The sequence below is a fragment of the Leucopleurus acutus genome (genome assembly GCF_964270905.1).
Source record: "Leucopleurus acutus genome assembly, chromosome: 18".
Classification (NCBI taxonomy): domain Eukaryota; kingdom Metazoa; phylum Chordata; class Mammalia; order Artiodactyla; family Delphinidae; genus Leucopleurus; species Leucopleurus acutus.
In genome coordinates this window covers 6,446,469-6,472,108 of record NC_139160.1, presented here as the reverse complement: position 1 = coordinate 6,472,108, position 25,640 = coordinate 6,446,469, and the positions used below count along the sequence as shown (strand labels likewise).

At 41.1% G+C, this 25,640-nt stretch overlaps 1 protein-coding gene and 1 pseudogene across 2 annotated transcripts in view; both read right to left on the bottom strand.

Annotated features, from left to right (window-relative positions):
• The window catches only part of MTUS2 (microtubule associated scaffold protein 2), a gene marked incomplete at both ends in the record, with an annotated part of 327,648 nt that overhangs the window by 67,413 nt on the left and 234,595 nt on the right, over positions 1 to 25,640 (bottom strand). The window lies entirely within an intron of this gene.
• On the bottom strand, positions 24,233 to 24,656 carry LOC309974808 (2-iminobutanoate/2-iminopropanoate deaminase-like; annotated as a pseudogene). Its single transcript has one exon. The product of its transcript is annotated as a 2-iminobutanoate/2-iminopropanoate deaminase-like (transcript).

Sequence of the window (25,640 nt, the reverse complement as noted above, 5' to 3'; positions counted from 1 at the left end):
CCCCAAGTATCAAGGCTATAGAGAAAGTTTAAAACACAAGGACACAGGGAATTTTGTACCTATGAGTCTTTCTGAAGGAATAGCCTAGAGTTTGTGTGTCATTCAACTGAGAGATGACTGGGAAATTTTCATCAAAAGGACTGACGTAAGGATTTATGCACAGAATTGTAGATCTAAGACAAAACCAAATGTGAGTACGAGGATGGAAGACTAATGTACAAATTCTGTATGTCGTGACAACTAAAAAGAAATAATGCAACTAAAAAACTAGTAAGAAAGAAAACTAGGAAGAGGAAAACTAGAAAATAGGAAGAGGATAAAGAAAGTAAGTTAAGCTCCTTGGCTGCTGTGAAGGCAATGGGTAGGAGTTAAAGGATACAATTAAAAACTGGCAAACCAGATGGTCAAAGGTTAGATAAGAAAACAGGACTGGGAACACTGAAAAAGGTGTAAGGTAACCACTAAAATAAAAATAAAATGTTCCTAAATTCCATTCTTTAACATTAAAGGGCAAAGAATATACAGCTTTAGAAAAAGAAACACATCAATAGAACATAATAGATGTAATTATAAAACATTATGATAGAACTGAGACCAAACATATCAGCCATATCGATGCGTGTAATGGGCTAATTTCACCAATTATAAGAAAAAGATTCTCAATTCAGCTCACAACGTAAGACCCAACTATATGCTATATTCTTGTGATATAGAAAACAAAATGATTCAGCAAGGCAAAATATAAATGGATGGATAAAGGTATTCCAGGAAAATGAAAACAATAAGAAAGCAGAAGCAGCAACCTTGATATCTAACAAATAAGAATTCAAGCCTAAAAGTGTTAAACACAGCAAAGAAGGGCACCTTTTAATGATAAAAGCCAAATTTACAATGAAAATAAAATACTTATGAATATCTATGCTCCAAATAACAAAGTAACCAACTTTATGAAGCAGATTTACCACTCTCAGTTCAAGACAGATCAAGTGGATAAACAAACAAAGCAGAATCAATTAGGTCGGCCTTTTGGATATATACTGAACTTTATATTTTGATAATTTAAGCAAATATATCTTGTCAAGAGCCTTTGAACCATGCATAAAAACTGATCATAAAGAAACATCAGTAAGTTCCATGAATGAGAAATATTACAAGCAATACTCTGATCACAGTGCAATAAAAGTAGAGATTATTAACCAATGAAATGAAAAGAGAAATCATTAATCAAAACTAAAAACAGGGCTTCCCTGGTGGCGCAGTGGTTGAGAGTCTGCCTACCAATGCAGGGGACACGGGTTCGTGCCCTGGTGTGGGAGGCTCCCACATGCCACGGAGCGGTTGGGCCCATTAGCCATGGCCACTGAGCCTGCGTGTCCGGAGCCTGTGCTCCACAACGGAAGAGGCCACAACAGTGAGAGGCCCACATACCGCAAAAAAAAAAAACCCCAAAACTAAAAACAATCCCATTAAACAACTCTTGGGTGAAAGAGAAAATACAAATCGAAAATTTTTAAAGTTTTAAAAACCACTAAAAACAAACCACCAAACCCCTAACACATGTGATACATTTAAAGCAGTTATGAGAGGACAACTCATAGCTGGAAATGCTTTCATAACTGAAAAATGAAAGGATGCAAATAAATGACTCATATACCTAGCTGAAAAAACTGGAAAACAACAACAAAGTAAACCAAAAGAAAGCACTGGGAATGAAAGAGTAAAGGCAAAAGCAGAAATTAATGAAGCAGAGAATAGGAAACCAGTAGATTTAATTGAAAGAAGTTAACAAAATTGCAAGCCACTAGCTAACTTGAGCAAGGAAAAAGAGAGAATGTACAAACAAAATAAGAAATGACAAGAAGAAAACAAGAATTAAAAGTTGTAACAGGCCGCTATACAAATAACTTTGAAATCCTTTATTAAATGGATACTTTTCTAAAGAAATATAGATAACCAAAATTGAGCCCATCAGAAAAAGTTTAAACAGAGCAAATTTCCACAGATTAAAGAACTACCACACACACAAAAACAACAGGCCCAGATATTTTCACCGTGGTCTTCTATCAAACCTTCAAAGATCTGACTGTTCCGGTGTTCTATAAATTGATCTAGAGCACTGAAGATTGTGGCAGGCAGAATAATGCCTCCCTTCGCCAGAAAGATGTCTATGTCAGAATCCCCAGAACTTATGACTATGTTATGCTCCATGGCAAGGAGGAATTAAAGTTGCAGGCAGAATTAAGGTTGCTGATCCGCTGACCTTAAAATAGGGAGATTATCCTGGATTATCCAGAAGACCCAAAGTAATCACAGGCACTTCTAAAGGTGGGAGAGGGAGGTAGGAGAGTCAATGTCAGAGAAACGTGATAAGAGAAAAACCACTGCTGGCTCTGAAGGTGGAAGACCGTGAACTGAGGATTAGAGGCAGCCTCTAGAAGCCGGTACAGGCAAGAAAGTGGATTTTCCTTTAGAACCCCCAGAAATGAATGCAGCCTGCATTCAATCTTAGCTCAGGGGGACCCACTCTGGACTTCTGACTTTTACAACAATTAGATAACAAATCTGTTTTATTTTAAAGCACTAAGTTTGTGGTGATCTGTTACAGCAGCAAATAGAAAACTGGCTCAAAATACTGATGCAAAAATAAAGGAAAATTTCCTAATTCTTTTAATAAATTGAGTATTTTGATACCTAAACCTGATAAAGACTCCAAAGAAAGTAGAAAAAAACTTGCTGATCATCGTCACTCGTGAATATTGATACAAAAGGACTGAAAAAAAATATTAGCAAACAGAATCCAATAGCATATAAAGAAAATAATACACCATGACCAGTTGAGATTTATTCCAATAATTTAAGGTCATTTCAATATTAGGAAATCAATATTGATAGATCAAAGGGAAAAAATATAATTATCTCCATAGATGCTGAAAGAAACCTTTGACAAAAATTCAATACCCATTCCTGTTAACAGCACTCAAGAAAATAGGAATTGAAGGACCCTTTCTTGACATGATAAAACACCTTAACACGGGCTTCCCTGGTGGCGCAGTGGTTGAGAGTCCACCTGCCGATGCAGGGGACGCGGGTTCGTGCCCCGGTCTGGGAAGATCCCACATGCCGCGGAGCGGCTGGGCCCGTGAGCCACAGCCGCTGATCCTGCGCGTCCGGAGCCTGTGCTCCGCAACGGGAGAGGCCACAACAGTGAGAGGCCCGTGTACCGCAAAAAAAAAAACCCAAAAAACAAAACTTAGATAACGAGCATATACTTGTCATTAAATAATTCCTTATACTTTTCTGTATGTTTGGAGTACTTCACATGCGTAAGAACCTCACTTGTAGCAAGACATTCTCCAGTGTCATGGCAAACCTGCAGAGGTGACGATTCTGCTCTCTCACTACTAAATATGCCAAGTCTTTTCTGAAAGGTTTTATAAGTCACTTATACTCTGCAGGATTAAAATACAGAACCTCAGAAGCTAACTTTTTTGGGTGGGCTGTGCTATGTAATTTGGGTTTCTGTTCCAATAAATAAGAAACAGTATTAAACTGGACACTTTCATTTAAAAATTTTTGCTGCTTATAAAATTTCTAAAAACCCTTACCCTCAGGACTTCCCTGGTGGCACAGTGGATAAGACTCCGTGCTCCCAATGCAGGGGACCCGGGTTCGATCCCTGGTCAGGGAACTAGATCCCACATACATGCTGCAACTAAGAGTTCACACGCCACAACTAAGGAGGCTGCGGGCTGCAACTAAGGAGCCAGTGAGCCACAACTAAGGGCCCTGGAGCCGCAACTAAGGAGCCTGCTTGCTGCAACTAAGACCAGGCCCAACCAAATAAATAAATAAATAAATATTAAAAGCCCTCACCCTCATATTTGGATAATAAAGTCAAGAACAGGTTGTCAATATGATTTAAAGCTGAAAAAAATCTGTCGGGATTCTGATAAGATTATTTAAGAAGCAAATCAAAATGCTTAAGCCATAGCTATTTAACATGATTATAAGTGCTGATTACTCAAATGAAATTAATCACAAATTCCCCCAAGAACATTAAACTACTCCTCAGTGGGAAAAAAACCAGGCGCTTTTCCTCCGTCATTGACTATAAGCTGGATTATTTTATTTTCCTGAAAATATGAAAAACAATTGAAGATTTACTGGTCAGTATTTAAAAAAGATAAAAAATTTAGTTCCACAATCAATATAGCAATGGTGAACAACAAGAAAAGCTTCTTGAAGCTTAATAACTCAATGTAACATTTAAAAAACGAAACTTGCTATTACTGAATCTCCAGTGACCTCTTATTTGGAGTTAAGTAAGGATTCCAGGAGACTGGGCAGAAAGATTTCAGGAAGGCAGAAGGAAACCCGGATTTTGCGTTTATCAGAAGTTTAGCCACAAGCACAACTTTGAGCACATCTCCTTTTTGGTGACGGGGCAGCTATTTGCTTTACACATTCTGATTTGTCATGAGGACAAGTCCCAAGGGAACAAGAATGAAGCACATCTTTTTTCTACCCAACCTCTTCCCCTTCCTCATTCTGTCCATGATGTAGGTTTAAAGTCTAGAGGTGGTTCAGGGAGTCTGACAGGACACGGGGCTGACTCAGGCATTAGCACAGAATTGAATCTATCCATTCGGTGGTCTCCGTCTGGGGTAAGGAAGCCAGGGAAGCCTCCGGTGGCTCCAAGGACAATGATAAAATGGGATTTCTGTGGAAAGAAAGAAAGCCAGTGAGGCAGGCAGGGGACAGGTAATGGCCTAGACGCTCAAATCAAGGAGCCTGGCTCTATTTTGTTGACCCTGTGACCCTGGAGGGCTGCTGGAAGGTTCTTAACAAGGAAGGGACATGGTGACTGGTATTTCAGGTAGCTCCTTCTCAAGCAATCAAGACTTGAGATAGGAGACTGACTGTGGATGGAGTGTCCTGGAGAGACAAGATAAATAGATATAAGAAAGGTATATAGATGTAAGTATACATATTCATGAGAAAAAACTGGAGAGAATAAGGCAAGGAGGGTGTATCAGTCCAGGTTCTCCAGAGAAAAAGAACCAATAGATATATACATATCTCCAATTACATAGCCTATATATATGCATCTGCACAGTTACACAGAAAATGTATGACATGTATAATGTATATACATGTGTATATACATATGCATGTGTATATATACGTATGTTTTAAATATAAGAAGAGATTTATTTTCAGGAATTGGTTGATGCAGTCATGGAGGCTGAGAAGTCTCACAGTCAGCCGCCTGCAAGCTGGAGTCCCAGGAGAGCAGATGGTGTAGCTCCCAATCTGAGTTCAAAGGCCTGAGCCAGTGGTGCAGGTCCAGTTGGAAAGCGGGCTTACTCAAGACCAAGGAATAGCCCATGTTTCAGATCGAGTCTGAAGGCACGAAAAAGCCAATGTGCCAGCTTGAAGGCAGTTAGGCAAAAGAATGCTCTCTTACTCAGCCTTTTTGAGTAAAAGTCTGTTCTGGATCAACCGATTGGATGTGGCCCACCCTTAGCGGACAGGGCAATCTGCTGTATTCAGCCTACCATTTCAAATGTTAATCTCATCCATAAACATCCTCACACATACACCAAGGTAACGTTTGAACAAATGCCTGGGCACCCCATGGCCTAGTCAAGGTGACACGTGGAATTAACCAACAGAGAAGACTACCAGTTTCCTAGTTTAGGTGACGGTGGTGCCAAAATGAAATAGAGTGAACAAGGGTAGGAGAAGGTATTCCAGGAAGCCCAGGAACACTGTTTGAGATCTGCTGAATTGATGTTCTCGGCAGCTGGGCGGAAACAAGCAGGAAGCTGGATGTACACATTGGGATGCTCAGGGCTAGAGTCTGGGCAGCCCTTAGTAGTAACCTAGTAACCAGGACAGGATTATCCAGGGATGGGATAAAAAAGAGGAGCTCAGTTTAAAAAGAAAGAGAGAAAAGAAATGGTAAGAAGTGGTAGAAAACAAGGAAAATCAGAAGAGTGTGGTATCAGAGGCTAAGGAAGTGAAGTTTCTAGAATTAAGGCACAACCAAAATGATCAGCAAAGAGAGTCTAGATAGCGATTGAAAAATACCCTTTACCACCGGCAACTCGGACATCATTGGGGATGCCCTCCATGAATGCAGCACCCACAGGAAGCTGATGAAGACGGGTGAAGGAGCAGAAAGATTAGACCACAGATAGAGAGGGGGCATGCCAGGAGCTGTACCTTAGGGAGAAGAGCATGCTTATAGGGTGAGAGGGGTCAGGAAGGAAGGAGGAACTAAAGAAATAAGTAGGGAGGGTGGTTGACAAGCAAAGCCCCCAGAGTAGAGGCCAGGGATTATAATCAAGAGCACAAGCCTGTGCACATGGGGTCAAGAGGTGGGGGCAGAAGACACTGAACTTGAATCAGACGAAGGGGCTACTCATCCTGAGACTGGTGAGAAACAAGGGAGGAGTAATAGAGAGGTATGTTTGCAGGAGAGCAGGGGTGGGAGAAAGTGAGGGAGATCGTGCTTATTAGTCTTATTCTTCATGACGAAGAAGGTTTTCTGCTAAGAAGGAGAAATAGGTTTTTCATTTAAGATGGTAGCTTGAGGAAATGCATCTAACTCCCTGCCCTCCCTCCCAAAGCTGAGCTTTAAGTTTATGGGCATTTATTGGAAAGAAATACAGAGAAGTGAAAAACAATATCACAGACCAACTTCATAGGAGACTGGAATACACAGGAGACAAAACGGCTCTGGGTGGCTCGATAATACGACTCTTCAAGAGGCTGCCCCAGTGATCGTCTCATCCTTCAGTAACAGGTGTTCCCTGCTTCCCACACTTGCAACTCTGCCATACGCATGATTCAGCTTTTCCTCTATTTTGTATTTGCTTTACTGCAGCTGATGCCCACTATCACCTCCAAATGCTTTTCTTCGTCGCGTGCTTTATGCTTACTCATACTGCCTCTTGGCTTTTGCTCACTGCTTTCTCTTTCTCAGCTTCTTGACTCCACTAGCCCTGCGGATTCTATTGCTATATCTCAAAACAAAATCCCTAAGAGAGAGGCTCTGACTGGTTCAAGCAGACACTCTCCAGGACAAAACATGCCACTGGGCAGAGTTCTTGTCTGTTGATGGTCAAATTTGTCGGGGCCAAGGTGCTGGGGTTTGGGTACCCAGCACAGTGACACAATCAAAAGGCACTCGCATATCATTGGTGATTCTTATATAGGTGGTTGTGGGCGGAAAGTTGAAAGGAGGAACAAACCCATGCACACATTTCATATTCAGAAATGTACAGTACCAATACGAAAAACGTATGGATATCGACACAGACACATGTGCGTGTGTGCACACGCATGCACACACACACACACACACAACTTAATTCCTGAATAAATGAGGTAATACCATTTTTTGCTCTTGATTAAATGATCCTATATTGTAAAGATGTCAATTCTTTTCAAATTAATCTCCAAATCTGGGGCAATTAAAATTTAAATCCCAATGAGCCATTTTTTATTAAAATTGACAAGTTGTTTTAATAATTCAACTGAAAGAGAAAAATGCCTGAGAATAGCCATGAAATTTATTTTTAAATAATGATGAGGAAATGCTTGATATCTCTATCTCTATCAACTAAACTACAGTAATTAAAAGTTTGGTCTGGCCCAGGTAAGTTGATCAATGGAACAAAAGGAGGCAGAAACAGAACAATGTACCTTTTGGAACTCATAATATAATAAAGGTGGCATTTCAAATCCATGGGAAGTGACGGAGTATCCATCAGTGGTGTTAAGACAATAGACTACTTATGTGGAAAAACAAAAAGGTGAACCCACTACCTCAAACCACATACCAAAGCAAATTTCATATGGATTTAAGATCTAAACATTGAAATTAAAACTATCACGGTATTGGTGGCAAATATATATGAGTATCATTATCATCTTGGGGATGGAAGGTCTTCCTAAGTATGAAATCAAACCCGTAAGACATAAAGGGAATAGTCATAGACTTGACTACAGAGCAAAGCAATCTTATATATGTTAAAAGACAGCATAACCAAGTAAAAAGAAATCTACAGATCAAAGAACATTTTTGCAACGCTTATGATAGATAAAATGCTAACGTCTCTAATATATAATTTATCATAAATCAACATGCAAAAGACAAACAACCAAAGGGAAAAAAGATAAGTAGGAGATGTGGAAAGTGGGCTTGTCCCATCTCTTCTGAGTAACAGCAAAGAGCATAAGATTTGAAATTTTAAAAATGATACCCAGGCCCACTCTGCTAAAGCACCAGGTGCACCTCTGAACTGCTACGCATACTATACCCTAGGGAGAGGGTTTGTTTAACTCGTAGGAATGAATAACTAATGATGACGTTTCAGCATTAACTCTGGCCGTTGTTGACAAAGGGCCATCCTACGACCCTCTGTTCAGCCCATGGAAGAAAAAAGGCCAGATTTCAGAGATTCCAGGAGAGATTACTGTCTTCTCTGATTAGATATTAGGTCTTTTCAGTTTATTAAACATATGCCGCAGTAATAACATCACACAATCTCCTCTTTTGCAGAACCTTGGGTCTTTATCATTTCCTCATTTCTGTGCCACTCAGAGATGTTCTTAAGGTCTCAATCAATTCATAAGCTCTTCCAAGGCAGTCTGTGTCCTTATTTCTTCTTTGTTGCCACCCACTGTTTTACTGGGGTTCTTCCTTCATTCCTCATTAAGTGCTGACTGCTTATAACACATCCATTTCCAGACATAACATCTCTTCTTCCAAATCAGACCTTCTTTCCAAGATTATTTTTTCTCATTTTTGTTATTTGTAAGTTCCTTGAATGAGAGTCTGTAGGCGGGTAAATCTTTTTTTTTTTTTTTAACATTTTTACTGGAGTATAATTCCTTTACAATGTGTGTTAGTCTCTGCTGTACAACAAAGTGAATGAGCTATATGCATACGTATATCCCCATAGCCCCTCCCTCTTGTGTCTCCCTCCCACCCTCCCTATCCCACACCTCCAGGGGGTCACAAAGCACCGAGCTGATCTCCCTGTGCTATGCGGCTGCTTCCCACAAGCTAGCTATTATACATTTGGTAGTGTATGTATGTCCATGCCACTCTCTCACTTCTTCCCAGCTTACCCTTCCCTCTCCCCGTGTCCTCAAGTCCATTCTCCACATCTGCATCTTTATTCCTGTCCTGCCCCTAGGTTCATCAGAACCATTTTTTTTTTAGATTCCATATATATGTGTTAGCATACGGTATTTGTTTTTCTCTTTCTGACTTACTTCACTCTGTATGACAGACTCTAGGTCCATCCAACTCACTACAAACAACTCAATTTCGTTTCTTTTTATGGCTGAGTAATATTCCATTGTATATATGTGCCACATCTTCTTTATCCATTCATCCAATGATGGACACTTACGTTGCTTCCATGTCCTGGCTATTGTAAATAGAGCTGTAATGAACATTTTGGTACATGATTCTTTTTGAATTATGGTTTTCTCAGGGTATATGCCCAGTAGTGGGATTGCTAGGTCGTATGGTAGTTCTATTCGTAGTTTTTTAAGGAACCTCCATCCTGTTCTCCATAGTGGCTATATCAATTTACATTCCCACCAATAGCGCAAGAGAGTTCCCTTTTCTCCACACCCTCTCCAGCATTTGTTGTTTTTTTTTAAACATCTTTATTATAGTTGCTTTACATTGTTGTGTTAGTTTCTGCTGCATACCAAACTGAATCAGCTATATATATATACATATATCCCCATATCCCCTCCTTCTTGCGTTTTCCGCCCACCCTCCCTATCCCATCCCTCTAGGTGGTCACAAAGCACTGAGCTGATCTCCCTGTGCTATGCGGCTGCTTCCCACTAGCTATCTATTTTACATTTGGTAGTGTATGTATGTCAATGCCACTCTCTCACTTCTTCCTAGCTTATCCTTCCCTCTCCCCATGTCCTCAAGGCTATTCTCTAAATCTGCGTCTTTATTCTTTTCCTGTCCCTAGGTTTTTCAGAACTATTTTTTAGATTCCATATATATGTGTTAGCATACGGTATTTGTTTTTCTCTTTCTTACTTCACTCTGTATGACAGACTCTAGGTCCATCCACCTCACTACAAATAACTCAATTTCATTTCTTTTTACGGCTGAGTGATATTCCATTGTATATATGTGCCACATCTTCTTTATCCATTCATCTGTCGATGGACACTCAGGTTGCTTCCATGTCCTGGCTATTGTAAACAGAGCTGCAATGAACACTGTGGTACATGACTCTTTTTGAATTATGGTTTTCTCTGGGTATATGCCCAGCAGTGGGATTGCTGGGTCGTATGGTAGTTCTATTTTTAGTTTTTTAAGGAACCTCCATCCTGTTCTCCATACTGGCTGTATCAATTTACATTCCCACCAACAGTGCCAGAGGGTGCCCTTTCTCCACACCATCTCCAGCATTTACTCTTTGTAGATTTTTTAATGATGGCCATTCTGACTGGTGTGAGGTGATACCTCATTGTAGTTTTGATTTGCATTTCTCTAATGATTAGTGATGTTGAGCATCCTTTCATGTGTTTGTTGGCAGTCTGTATATCTTCTTTGGAGAAATGTCTATTTAGGTCTTCTGCCCATTTTTGGATTGGGTTGTTTGTTTTTTTGATACTGCGCTGCATGAGCTGCTTGTATATTTTGGAGATTAATCCTCTGTCAGTTGCTTGGTTTGCAAATATTTTCTCCCATTCTGAGAGCTGTCTAATTTCATTCTTTTACAGGGAGCTGTCCAGTTTTCCCAGCACCACTTATTGAAGAGGCTGTGTTTTCTCCATTGTATATACTCTTGGCTCTTTTATCAAAGATAAGGTGACCGTATATGCGTAGGTTTATCTCTGGGCTTTCTATCCTGTTCCATTGATCTATATTTCTGTTTTTGTGCCAGTACCATATTGTCTTGATTACTGTAGATTTGTAGCATAGTCTGAAGTCAGGGAGCCTGATTCTTCCAGCTCCATTTTTCTTTCTCAAGATTGCTTTGGCTATTCGGGGTCTTTTGTCTTTCCATACAAATTGTGAAATTCTTTGCTCTTGTTCTGTGAAAAATGCCATTGGTTCTTTGATTGGGATTGCACTGAATCTGTAGATTGCTTTGGGTAGTATAGTCATTTTCACAATGTTGATTCTTCCAATCCAAGAACACGGTATATCTCTCCATCTCTTTGTATTTCTTCAGTGTCTTATAGTTTTATGCATACAGGTCTTTTTTCTCCTTAGGTAGGTTTATTCCTAGGTATTTTATTCTTTTTGTTGCAATGGTAAATGGGAGTGTTTCCTTAGTTTCTCTTTCAGATTTTTCGTCATTAGTGTATAGGAATGCAAGAGATTTCTGTGCATTAATTTTGTATCCTACTACTCTACCAAATTCATTGATTAGCTCTAGTAGTCTTCTGGTAGCATCTTTAGGATTCTCTATGTATAGTATCATGTCATCTACAAACAGTGACAGTTTTACTTTTTCTTTTCCAATTTGTATTCCTTTTATTTATTTTTCTTCTCTGATTGCTGTGACTAAAACTTCCAAAACTATGTTGAATAATAGTAGTGAGAGTGGGCAACCTTCTCTTGTTCCTGATCTTAGAGGAAATGGTTTCAGTTTTTCACCACTGAAAATGATGTTGGCTGTGGGCTTATCACATACGACCTTTATTATGTTGAGGTAGGTTCTCTCTATGCCTACTTTCTGGAGAGATTTTATCATAAATGGGTGTTGAATTTTGTCAAAAGCTTTTTCTGCATCTACTGCGACTATCATATGGTTTTTCTCCTTCAGTTTGTTAATATGGTGTATCACATTGATTGATCTGCATATATTGAAGAATCCTTGCATTCCAGGGATAAACCCCACTTGATCATGGTGCATGATCCTTTTAATGTGCTGTTGGATTCTGTTTGCTTGTATTTTGTTGATGATTTTTGCATCTAGGTTCATCAGAGATATTGGCCTATAGTTTTCTTTTTTTGTGACATCTTTGTCTGGTTTTGGTATCAGGGTGATGGTGGCTTTGTAGAATGAGCTTGGGAGTGGTCCTCCCTCTGCTATATTTTGGAAGAGTTTGAGAAGCATAGGTGTTAGCTCTTCTCTAAATGTTTGATAGAATTCGCCTGTGAAGCCATCTGGTGCTGGGCTTTTGTTCGTTGCAAGATTTTTAATCACAGTTTCAATTTCAGTGCTTGGGATTGGTCTGTTTATATTTTCTATTTCTTCCTGGTTCAGTCTCAGAAGGTGGTGCTTTTCTAAGAATTTGTCCATTTCTTCCAGGTTGTCTATTTTATTGGCATAGAGTTGCTTGCAGTAATCTCTCATGATCCTTTGTATTTCTGCAGTGTCAGTTGTTACTTCTCCTTTTTCATTTCCATTTCTGGTGATCTGAGTCTTCTCCCTTTTTTTCTTGATGAGTCTGGCTAATGCTTTATCAATTTTGTTTATCTTCTCAAAGAACCACCTTTTAGATTTATTAATCTTTATAAATTGTTTCCTTCATTTCTTTTTCATTTATTTCTGATCTGATCTTTATGATTTCTTTCCTTCTGCTAACTTTGGGTTTTGTTTGTTCTTCTTTATCTAATTGCTTTAGGTGTAAGGTTAGGCTGTTTATTTGAGATTTTTCTTGTTTCTTGAGGTAGGATTGTATTGCTATAAACTTCCCTCTTAGAACTGCTTTTGCTGCATCCCATAGGTTTGGGTTGTCCTATTCTCACTGTCATTTGTTTCTGGGTATTTTTTGATTTCCTCTTTGATTTCTTCAGCGATCTCTTGGTTATTTAGTAGTGTATTGCTTAGCCTCCATATGTTTGTATTTTTTACAGTTTTTTTTTACTGTAATTGATATCTAGTCTCATAGTGTTGTGGCTGGAGAAGATTGTTGATATGATTTCAATTTTCTTAAATTTACCAAGGCTTGATTTGTGACCCAAGATATGGTCTACCCTGGAGAATGTTCCATGAGCACTTGAGAAGAAGGTGTATTCTGTTGGTTTTGGATGGAATGTCCTATAAATATCAATGAAGCCCATCTTGTTTAATGTGTCATTTAAAGCTTGTGTTTCCTTATTTATTTTCATTTTGGTTGATCTGTCCATTGGTGAAAGTGGGGTGTTAAAGTCCCCGCCTATGATTGTGTTACTGTCGATTTCCCCTTTTATGGCTGTTAGCATTTGCCTTATATATTGAGGTGCTCCTATGTTGGGTGCAAAAATATTTACATTTGTTATATCTTCTTCTTGGATCGATCCCTTGATCGTTATGTAGTGCCCTTCTTTGTCTCCTGTAATAGTCTTTATTTTAAAGTCTATTTTGTCTGATATGAGAATTGCTACTCCAGCTTTCTTTGGTTTCCATTTGCATGGAATATCTTTTTCCATCCCCTCACTTTCAGTCTGTATGTGTCCCTAGGTCTGAAGTGGGTCTCTTGTAGACAGCATATTTATGGGCCTTGTTTTTGTATCCATTCAGCCAGTCTATGTCTTTTGTTTGGAGCATTTAATCCATTTACATTTAAGGTAATTATCAATATGTATGTTCCTATTATCATTTTCTTAATTGTTTTGGGTTTGTTTTTGTAGGTCTTTTGCTTCTCTTGTGTTTCCTGCCTAGAGAAGTTAAGGTTTTAATTTCTTCGTTGAACCTGAATGAGATCCTTGCTGGGTAATCTTGCTTGTAGGTTTTTCCCTTTCATCAGTTTAAATATGTCCTTCCACTCCCTTCTGGCTTGCAGAGTTTCTGCTGAAACATCAGCTGTTAACCTTATGGGGATTCCCTTGTATGTTATTTGTTGCTTTTACCTTGCTACTTTTGATATTTTTTTTTGTATTTAATTTTTGATAGTTTGATTAATATATGTCTCAGTGTTTCTGTTTGGGTTTATCCTGTATGGGACTCTCTGCACTTCCTGGACTTGACTATTTCCTTTCCCACCTTAGGGAAGTTTTTGCCTATAATCTCTTCAAATATTTTCTGAGACCCTTTCTTTTTCTCTTCTTCTTCTGGGACCCCTGTAATTCGAATGCTGGTGTGTTTAATGTTGTCCCAGAGTCTCTGAGTCTGTCCTCAGTTCTGTTCATTCTTTTTTCTTTATTCTGCTCCCTGGCACTTATTTCCACCATTTTATCTTCCAGCTCACTTATCCGTTCTTCTGCCTCAGTTATTCTGCTATTGGTTCCTTCTAGAGGATTTTTAATTTCAGTTACTGTGTTGGTCATCACTGTTTGCTCTTTTAGTTCCTCTAGATCCTTGTTAAATGTTTCTTGTATTTTCTCCATTCTGTTTCTGAGATTTTGGATCATCTTTACTATCATTACTCTGAATTCTTTTTCAGGTAGGTTGCCTATTTCGTCTTCATTTATTTGGTCTTCTAGGTTTTACCTTGCTCCCTCGTCTGTAACATATATTTTAGTTTGTTTGCTTGTCTTTGATGGCTGGGGCTGTATTCCTGTCTTACTGGTTGTTTGGCCTGAGGCATCCAGCACTGGCATTTGCGGGCAGTTGGATAGAGCCAGGTCTTGGTCCTGAGATGAGGACCTCTGGGAGGCCTCACTCCGATTAATCTTCCCTGAGGTCTGAGGTTCTCTGTTAGTCCAGCGGTTTGGACTCGGAGCTCCCACCACAGGAGCTCAGGCCCAACGTCCAGCCTGGGAACCAAGATCCCGCAAACTGGTCACTGGGGGTTCCTCCTGTCAGTTTAGGTGTCCGTGGTGCCCCACTAGTGCCTGGTAGGGGCCCTAGCTGTGCAGAGACACGAATTCCATGTCCTCCTAGTCTGCCATCTTGACTCCGACCCCCCGGTAAATCTTGTTTGTTTAAAAATGTCCTTATTTTCTCCACATTTTGGGAGTAAGTTTTATTAACATGGAATGCCAGTTATTTCTTCCCAGAACTTTATTCCACTGTTTTCTCTCCATTCTTGTTGCTATGGAGTTACTCCCCAGTTTGTGTTGCTCCTTTTGTAGATACTCTTTTTTTTTTTTTTTGGTCCCTATGATTGCTATAAAAATCTTCTGTTTGTTTTTTGTGTTCTGTAATTATACCACACAGTATGTGCCTGTGAATTTCTTTTAATTTATTTTGATTCATTTTTCTTTTTAAGTCTGAGGGTTCCTGTCATTTATTAATTCTGAAAAAAGTCTTGGTCATGATAGTTTTTAATGATGATTCTCCTAATTCTCTCTCTTCTTTTTTTCTGGAAGTCTCATTACATATATCGGCCTATTTCATTCTTACCCCCACCACCCCATGTCTCTTAACCTTTGCTATTTTCCATTTCTTTGTCTTCGTCTTCCTGGGCTACGCGCTGTAATTTCTTCAAATCTTCAATTTCATGAATTATCTCTTCTGTAGCTGAACCATAAAGTTTTAAATTTCAATTAAATATTTTTCAAGTTCAAGAATTTCTACTTGATTCTTTGGTGATTTTTTACAGTCTTTGAGTCATACTTTGGATTGACTCTCTTCTAAAACCACATATTGCTTGTAGACCTTTTGAGGATGGCCATTCTGACTGGTGTGAGGCGATACCGCACTGTAGTTTTGATTTGCATTTTTCTAATAATTAGCGAAGCTGAGCATCCTTTCATGTGCCTCTTGCCCATCTGTATGTCTTCTTTGGAAAAATATCTATTTAGGTCTTCTGCTCATCTTTTGATTGGGTTGTTTGTTTTTTTGATATTGTGCCGCATGAGCTATTTGTAAATTTTGGAGATTAATCCCTTGTTGGTCTCATTGTTTGCAAATACTTTCTCCCATTCTGTGGGTTATCTTTTCATTTTGTTTATGGTTTCCTTTGCTGTGCAAAAGCCTTTGAGTTTGATTAGGTCCCATTTGTTTATTTTTGTTTTTATTTCCATTATTCTAGGAGGTAGATCCAAAAAGATGCTTTATGTCAAAGAGTGTTCTGCCTATATTTTCCTCTAAGAGTTTCACAGTGTCTGGCCTTACATTTAGGTCTTTGATCTATTTTGAGTTAAGTTTTGTGTATGGTGTTAAAGAATGTTCTAATTTCACTGTGTTACATGTAGCTGTCCAGTTTTCCCAGCACCAGAATGGCCATCATCAAAAAGTCTACAAACAATAAATGCTGGAGAGGGTATGGAGAAAAGGGAACCCTCCTACACTGTTGGTGGGAATGTAAGTTGGTACAGCCACTATGGAGAACAGTATGGAGGTTCCTCAAGAAACTAAAAACAGAGTTAACGTATGATCCAGCAATCCCACTCCTGGGCATATAACTGGAGAAAAACATGGTTTGAAAGGATACATGCACCCCAATGTTCATTGCAGCGCTGTTTACAATAGCCAAGACCTGGAAGCAACGTAAATGTCCATCAACAGATGAATGGATAAAGAAGATGTGGTACATATATACAATGGAATATTACTCAACCATTAAAAAGAATGAAATAATGCCATTTGAAGCAGCAGGGAAAGACCTGGAGATTATCATACTAAGTGAAGTAAGTCAGACAGAGAAAGACAAATATCATATGATATCGCTTATATGTGAAATCTAAAAACAAAAGATACAAATGAACTTATTTACAAAACAGAAACAGACTCACAGACTTAGAGAATGAACTTACGGTTACCAGTGGGGAAGGGTGGGAGGGGATAGATTGGGAGTTTGGGATTGACATGTACACACTGCTATATTTAAAACAGATAACCAACAAGGACCTACTGTATAGTACAGGGAACTCTGCTCTATACTCTGTAATAACCTAAATGGGAAAAGAATTTGAAAAAGAACAGATACGTGTATATCTATAACTAAATCACTCTGTTGTGCACCTGAAACTAACACAACATTGTTAATCAACTATACTCCAACACAAAATAAAAATTTAAAAATTCCACATATTACGCACTTTTTTTTTTTTTTTTTTTTGCTGTACGCGGGCCTCTCACTGTTGTGGCCTCTCCCGTTGCGGAGCACAGGCTCTGGACACGCAGGCTCAGCGGCCATGGCTCAGGGGCCCAGCCACCCCGCGGCACGTGGGGTCTTCCCGGACCAGGGCACGAATCCAAGTGCCCTGCATCAGCAGGTGGACTCTCAACCACTGCGCCACCAGGGAAGCCCCTACGCACACTTTATATTTAAGCAGAATTTTTTTTTTTTAATTGGAGTAAAGTTGCTTTACAATGTTGTGTTAGTTTCTCCTGTACAATGAAGTGAATCAGCTATATGTATACCTATATCCCCTCCTTCTTGGACTTCCCTCTATGCATGCTTTTTTTTTGAACACTGTTTATGGTAATTTTAATAATGAAATCTTCTGTATGTGGTTCTCTTGTTTGTTGTTTTCTGCTGGCTCTAACATGGGACTTTTTGTGTGCATGTTTTGTGAGTTTTTAAAAAATTGTGTGCTCCTCTTTTTGGAACTCTGTCCGCAAGAATTCTTTGAGGTCTGGGTTGAGAATGCATTCCTCTCAGTAGATTTTTCTTTTATTCAGACCCAAGGTCATTTCAAATTTAAATTCTTGGTTTGCAGTTTTTCAGATTAGGCAAAGGGTATAACGAGAGACACGTGGGCTGGCCAGTGTACACATTATCAAGGGAAACTTTTAAATTCTCTTTGCACCAGCATGATCTTTAAATTTCCTTTGAAAATATAAAACATCAAACTCACAGAGAAGTACAGTAATAGAACAGATATCTGCAACGGTAACACAATCAAACAGGTGGTTTTTGTTACATTTGTTCACTTTTTTTTCTTTCTAATTCCTAATTGTTCCACAGTTCTCTTTCTTTCTTGGAAAAAAATTGTATTAACAAAATATAACAATTAACATTCAAAGAGATTAAAAACATGAGCAAATATTTTACTCTAATACATATTAAACAAAACTAGTTTAATTTATAAAGAGGAGTCGGGGTTTGAATCAGGGCTTGAAGGAAATGGTAAGCATGTGGAAAAGCTGTTGAGAGAAACTGCAGATGACAAAAACAAATAAAAGGGTTGATCAACAACAGCCTGACAGCTCCACCGTGACTGGAGGCACAGATCAGCCATGGCTCGTAACTGGGAGTATCCACACTGCAGTGTCCTCGTAGGACCAGAGTTCTGCTGGGTGGATCTGGCAGAAGGACAACAGTTAGGGAACCTGCAGGTAGAGCAGCTTACAGAAGTGCTGCTTAGATTTACTGTGCATATAGATCACCTGGGTATCTTGTTAAAATGCAGATTCTGATTCAGGGGGTCTGGGACGGGGCCGGAGACTCAACATTTCCAAAGTTCCCAGGCGTTGTTAATGCTGCTGGTCTAGGGACTCACCTTTCAGCCAAGGGGTCCTGGGTCATGGAGGGAATGGAGATAAGAAGGGTCCTGACACAGTGGAAGAAACCAGATGGCCCTAGCAATTGGAGGGAGGTCTTTGTGTGTTGAAGAAGAGGATTAGCAGGAGTCAGAGATGAGAGCTGGGCAGAGAAAGCAGACTGGTCAGAACGAGATATGACACTTTAGGGTATAAAGTGGATCTGGCTGAAGGCAGAATCCAGGACCTATTCATGGAGCAGATAGCTGAAGTGGAATTGTAAAGGTATCGGAAGTTAAGAAGGCCCAAGAAGTAGAGGTTTAGTTGTTAGCTGTTGGTAAAATCTACAGTAATTGTGGGAGGAGTCGGGGTAGCAAAGACGGGGAGCCTGCCTGACAGTCTTTGATGAATGGGGCTTGATGGGGTGGTCATGAGAGCATCTGAGAAGTTGGTAGCTGAGCCTGGCAAGGAGGGGTAGCAGGCAGACAGCCTCAGACTAGGATGAAGTTTGAGGTTTGGGTGGGAAACACAAGAAATAGTTGGTATGTGCACAGTTAAGAGCCTTAGTTAAGGCAAGGAAATGGAGAGAACATTTTAGAAGAAGCTCAATGTGGTTGTCCTAAAGCTCGTTACCTCTGGACAGGAGAACGCTGGGGGCAATTTATGTCCTTGAGGCTCTTTGTGGATCAGGCATGACTAGACCTCACCCAGGCCACACCCTTGCTCAGCTGCTTCCCTTTTCTTGCGCTGCTTCCCTAATGGCTTTTTCCTGAAGATTACACCCTCAATAAATCCCAAGCACCTGCGTCTCTATCTCAGCTCTGCCTCTGGGGAGCCTGATGTAAAGCAGGTGGTCCCAGAAGTAGTGCTGGGAAGCAGACCCTCAGGATGGATTCTGGAGGTGAATCATCCACCAGCCCCTGGCGATGATGGTGCAGGAGGAGTAGCGATGGTCCCTGGAATTCTACAGCACGTGTGCTGAACTGGGAAAGGACGCGTGGGGGGAAGGACACACTGGCTCGTGCGTTGTCTCTGGCTTTGTGAGATCTGAAGGGATACAGGGATTTGGGGGACCACGAAACTGGGTGGCTACTGCTGATGCTTTGAAGAGAAAAGGACAGACTGGGGCAACGAAGCATCAATCGAAGCTAAGTATGAGAGCCAGAGGTCTCCATGGCAGCACATAAGGAACCCTTCATCCCCGTCAACTAGGCTCAGGATCTAATCTAAGAGTAGAGGCACGTCCTTTCAGAGAAGGAAGACTCTCAGCTCTGGTAAGTCTCCTACATCACAGGCAAAGCCCTGAGGGGGAAGGGGTGGGATCTCGACACTCAGTATGAAGGTATCTGGGTAGATGCGCTCATATTTCCCTAAACGCTGCGGGCTGCAGAAGTGATTAGCCCCGCTTTGTTGGTGAACAGAACCCCCCCCCCCCACCTCTCCCAAATGAAGCGGGTGCCTTAGAGGACCACACTTGTCCTCCTCAGGTCTGCCCCACCTCCACTGGTAGTGACCACACTAATAACTAGGGTCAGATCTCAGCAGGAGCCAACCAGAAAGTCCTGGGCCTGCGGAGGGAAGAGAGAGATTAAAAACCAAAGGACCGGCAGGAACTGGTTAAGGTTTCACGGCAGGAACAGGAGAATACGCCTGGGAGTGGATCCCAAGGGTGCGGGTCGAGGGGAAGAGCAGAGTGTGAAGCTGGGTGATGGGGAGACTGTTGATATGGCACTCTCCATGACAAAGATTTCATTCCCTGCAAGGGTTTGGGATCCGGCCCAGAGAAGCCTGGAAAAAGCGAGAGCCCACAAGAAATGAAGAAGGGACCTCAGAACTGCCACAGCAGCCCACGGAGGAAGGGACACAAAGCCGGAGAAGGGGGCAAGCTGGGAGACTGGAAGACCCACCAGCTGACTATGGTCCTCACGAGGACCTTTTACTAAGGTGACAGGGGTTACACCGCTGTCACCAAGAAGCTCAGCAGAGGCTCTCCTCTGTAAGCCCCAGCTGATAGCAGGAGATGCTGTCACAAAACAGGACTTTCCAGTATCCATGGGAATAAGAGGATCCCAGGATGCCCAAGGCCATGTGGCAGCACTCAGCCATCAGCCAGACTCTGAGGACAGTATGCTGGGTGAGCTGCAAGACCTACAGAAGAGAACACAGTGTTCCTGGAGACAAGACATATGGGCACCCAACAGGGCACTGCTTGACATACAACCAAAAGAAACCAGGAGTGGGCAAGCCAAAGACTGAGGTGAGTCACCTCAGTGGAAAGCCAGGATGCCTTGTCCAGCTTCCAGACTGAGATCAGTTCTCAGACACAAAACCCATTTACTGAAGAAGAAGCTGGGTCCCCAAGACTCTGAAACACCATGACACACATATGTATAGTGATTCCTCTAGTCCTTCAGCAAAGAAACTTACGGTCTTGACTTGGCTAACTGTGTACTGTAGAAAGGGGAATACCCAGACCTCCTGAGGGGTGTTGGATCCAGGGCCGTGGCAGACACTGGTACCCAGTGGTCTGGTACTAAGCACTACCAGGCACCCCTGCTAGAAGAGGCGCACATGGGACCCAGGTAACTGATGGAGTCCTAGACCAGGTTCAAGTCATGGTGTATCCATCAAGTCCATGGACCTCAGTGATTATTTCCTTAATTCCTAAATATATGATCAGAATAGACATTCTTAGCAGAACCCTCACGTTGGTTCCTTGACTTATGGAGTAAGAACTATTGTAATAGGAAAGTCAAAGCAGTAGTCCATGAAACCGTCCCCTCCCATTCCAGGTAAGACAGGACATTATGAGCACGACTGTATCCTAGAAGGCATGGCAGAGGTTAGTGCCGCTTCCAAAGGCTTAACAGATGCAGGGCTTGTGGTCCTCCATCATACCCCACTCAATTCACTAGCCTGGCCCCTAGAAAAACCCAGGTGGATCATGGTGAGAGATACAGCTCCACCACAAACCTAACCCACCAGCTTCAACGTGCCTGATGTGGTAATACTTTCTAGAGCAGGTGGACACGGATCCTGGTGTGTGGTTTGTGGCTACTGAGTTGGCAGATGCATCCTCCACCCCGATCAAAACAGAGGATCTGAAGCCGCTAACGCCACAGGGAATGACCATTACTCATGGAAGCCTCGTCCACGGTTGGTTTAATTCTTCTGCTCTCTGTCACAGTAAAGTCTGAAAGGACTTAGGCCATCTGAACATTTGCAGAAGATCACACTGGTCCAGGACATTGATGAAACTGTGTCAATCCACTTGGGTGAGCAAAGAATGACAAGTACTTTGAAGGTCTTGGTCAGAATCATGTGCTCCCGAAGGTAAGGGAAGAACTCTTCAAAGATACAGGGGCCAGCACGTCAATCAAGTTTCTAGGAGTCCGGTAGTCTGTGGCAAGGGAGAACATTTCCTCCAAAGTAAAGGACCAACTACTGTACTTTGAACTTCCTGACACCAGGAGAGAAACATGGCCTTGGAGGCTGCTGTGCGTTGAGGGGGCAGCATATCCCTCTCTCGGAAACACTGCTGTGGCCCATTCATCAGGTTTCAGCATGGTCCTAGCAGCCCTGCCATTTCCCTACCCTGACTCCCTCATGGGTGTTCTTAGAGCACAATTCCCTGTAACTCATGGGCACCGAGATCCCTGTCTCAAACTCTGCTTCTAGGAAACTGAACCGAAGACAAGTTCATAAAAGGGATGAGGCAGTCATGGACGAGGGAGCTGGGCTGGCTTTTATGTGATGGCTAAGGAGTACAAGGATGAAAACAAACCATAATTAAGTGTGGTCGGTATCCTAACTGGATGTAGGTCTCAGACGGAAGCTGCCCCCTGGGCAGGGAGTGAACAAGAACGAAAACCTTGCTCCACTCCCTCATCACTGGCCTAGCATCTCCCCAGAAGCGTTTGATTTGGGGGAATTGCAGACATGTGGTTCCCATGTCCCAATTCTCCAGACACATTTGGAGAAAATATTTTGACGAGAGGCGCTACAAGCAAGCCCCCCAAACCCACTAAGAACGTGGCTGACTTGGATTCCTTCTTTGGATTCCACGCAGGCACGATGGTAGCTACACAGGAAATCCTTCCTGAATTTAATTTTATTAAAACAGCAAATCTGTACCAAGCACTGTGATAGTCACAACCTCCACTCCTAACATTACATTTTCAAAGGTTACAAATTGTATGGCACTCCGTAGTAATTCTTTTCTTGTCATTATTTCATTCAGCAAATATGACTGATGGATCTGAAGATCACACTAAGTGAAGTAAGCCAGACAGAGAAAGATAAGTGTCCTACGGTATCACTTATATGTGGAATGTAAAAAAAAAAAAAAAAAAAAAGATATGAATGAACTTATTTCCAAAACAAAAAGAGATTCACAGACAGAGAAAACAAACTTATGTTTACCAAAGGGGAGAGGGGGCTGGAGGGAGGGATAAATTAGTAGGTTGGGATTAACATATATACACTACTATATATAAAATAGATAACCAGCAAGGACCTACTGTATAATAGCATAGGGAACTATACTCTATATTTTGTAATAAACTATAAGGGAAAAGAATATGAAAAAGAATATATATATATATAATATATACATAATATATGTATTTTATATATATATAAAACTGATTGTTATGTTGTACACTGAAACTAACATGATATTGTAAATCAACTATACTTCAATTAAAACAAATTTAATTTTTTTTAATTTTAAAAAATTTAAAAAAAAACACAAATATGATTGAATGCTTACTATATACCGGGCATTATTCCAGGCTAAGCTAATAGTGACTCTGGGATTTTTTTCAACACATCATTTACCTATATAGATTCAAATGCCAGAGAACTGAAACATATAGACCAGGACTTTTTACATACTCATTATAGGTTCCCTTTGTTTGTGTTTCCTGGTGTTTTGAGATGTGGTCCTCTTTCATTCTTTGGATTATAAGCTTCTAAGTGACGCAAACTATGTGACTGTTCTTTTAAAGAGTCTTTCATCAATGTCTGGCAGTGTTCTCCCACAGGAGGTGACTGAGTGACATCCTTCCCACAGCTGAGCACAAGACCACAAAAATACAAGTTCATTAGTCCACAAACAACTGTAATTAGTTTCATGAAGCTCGGAAAGCAAGACCCCCAAACTGTGTCAGTGTAGGAGTCCTGGATGGGTGTTATGTACTTCACTTCAATTCTGACAGCATGAGAGACAGACCAGGACTTTTTCTCCTTTTCTCAGTGTACTGCTGATGAATTTTGCAGGACAGCAATTTTAAAACAATCCAAAAGACATTATGTTTTGGAAACATGACATGACAGTGTTCCCCCAACATAATGAATGTATTAATGAATTCTGACACAAAGAGTTATATTCTGGTCTTTTTTTTTTTTTAAATCTGCATGCTATTTTATTTCCATTAGAAAAATATTACCTATATAAAATTTGGTCAGCTGCTTCTCCTTTACCTCTACCATTCAAACTTAAGTGCTTTAATTTTACTCAAGTAAAAGCAGAATCGTGTTATCTGACACGAGAACTAAGTATTTCACACCATTAAATTAACAGGGTTTAACTGAATTAGGTGTGCTCTTTAGTATTTCTCAGGAATAGGAACTCATCTTTCCTACATGGCATTTCCCTTTACTTTTATTTTTCTGAGTAACTATGTAATACGTGTCTCTTCTCCCACATCCAGTAATATGAGTGTTATAGAGGTGTAATTTATAACATCAGTAACTAGATTCATCATTAATCTTCAATTCACATTCAATTCCCCTTATTATATGGTATTTCCAAAATAACTTCAGATATTTCAGTCAACCTTACGCTTCCCAACAAAGATTGTAAAAATTAAGATGTTAATTTAAAAACATTATTAAGATTCCAGACTAAATAACACTGGGCCCACTCAGAGCGATGCTGTCATGAGAGGTCCTTGCACAGCTACTGCTTCAGTCTCAACACTTTGCCCTCCTCTGGGCAAAGCAGCAACCTGAGCAGCTCTCGCGGGAAAACTACTCTGGAAATACTGCTTGTAGATGTCATTGACAGTATTGAAGTCGTTTATGTCAGCCGGCAAAACAGCTGTTCTTACCACGTTCGTGAAGTCACAGCCCGCTGCTTTCAGGATTTCACCCATGTTTGTAAGAGCTTGTTTAGTCTCTTCTGCCACCCCTCCTGGCACAAGCTATCCACTTGCAGGACCCACGGCTAGCTGTCCTGAAATGTAAATGGTCCTGTCGACTAACACAGCCTGACTGTAGGGACCAATGGCCGCTGGGGCTTTCGCGGTGCTGATCACCTTTCTGATCAAAGACGACATGGCTAATGCTTTTCCCTTGGAGACAACTACCCCGTGTACTGCTCCTACACGCATCTCACGGGTCTGTTCTGGTCTTCTTAAAATTGCCATTTAAGCAAAACAAGTAGCATCCCCAGAAGGGTTTGTTAAGTGGAAGTACAGCATAGCCTAGTGAACCGATGATAAATATGGATTTTAGGCTTCTAATTAAAAATCTTGGCCCTGCTGTGCATAAACGCTATGGATTTTCCTTTTTCTTTTCTTTTTTTTTTTGCGGTACGCGGGCCTCTCACTGTTGTGGCCTCTCCCGTTGCAGAGCACAGTCTCCGGACGCGCAGGCTCAGCGGCCACGGCTCACGGGCCCAGCCGCTCCGCGGCATGTGGGATCTTCCTGGACCGGGGCACGAACCCGCGTCCCCTGCCTCGGCAGGCGGACTCTCAACCACTGTGCCACCAGGGATGCCCTATGGATTTTATTAATAAGGCAAAACTCAGCCTGATTCTCTACGTGCCCTTGGAGCAAGGAGACCCCACCTTTTCAACGGCATCATTTGCAGTGACTCTGCTCCCAGCCAATGCCTCTTTCAGTTCAAAACATCTTTTCAGATTCAATGTAAATGCATCTTACAAACCTACTGTTTGTCCAACGCATCAATTGATTTGACTCATAAGCCACTCTTGACCCTCTTGTACATCCCTCTCCTACAAATAATTTGGGCCTCATGCTTCCTTACTCTTCCTTCCTTCTACTAGTTTCTCTTTAATAAAAAAAAAAAGATTATTGTCAAAACAACCTTTGGTTTCTCCTTTCTGTCAGTAAAAGGAAACAATGATTGAAACAGCTGTGCCCAGGAGCACACAGCCATCCAGAATGTAACAGCGTCTAGGAGATGTTGACAAGCGTAATTTACAGATCGTCACCGTTATGAGAAAAAGAAGGGATGGATAAACAAATGCAATGGCACTTTGTGATGGCAGTTCCACTAGGACAGACGGCTGGGGGCAAGACAACAGC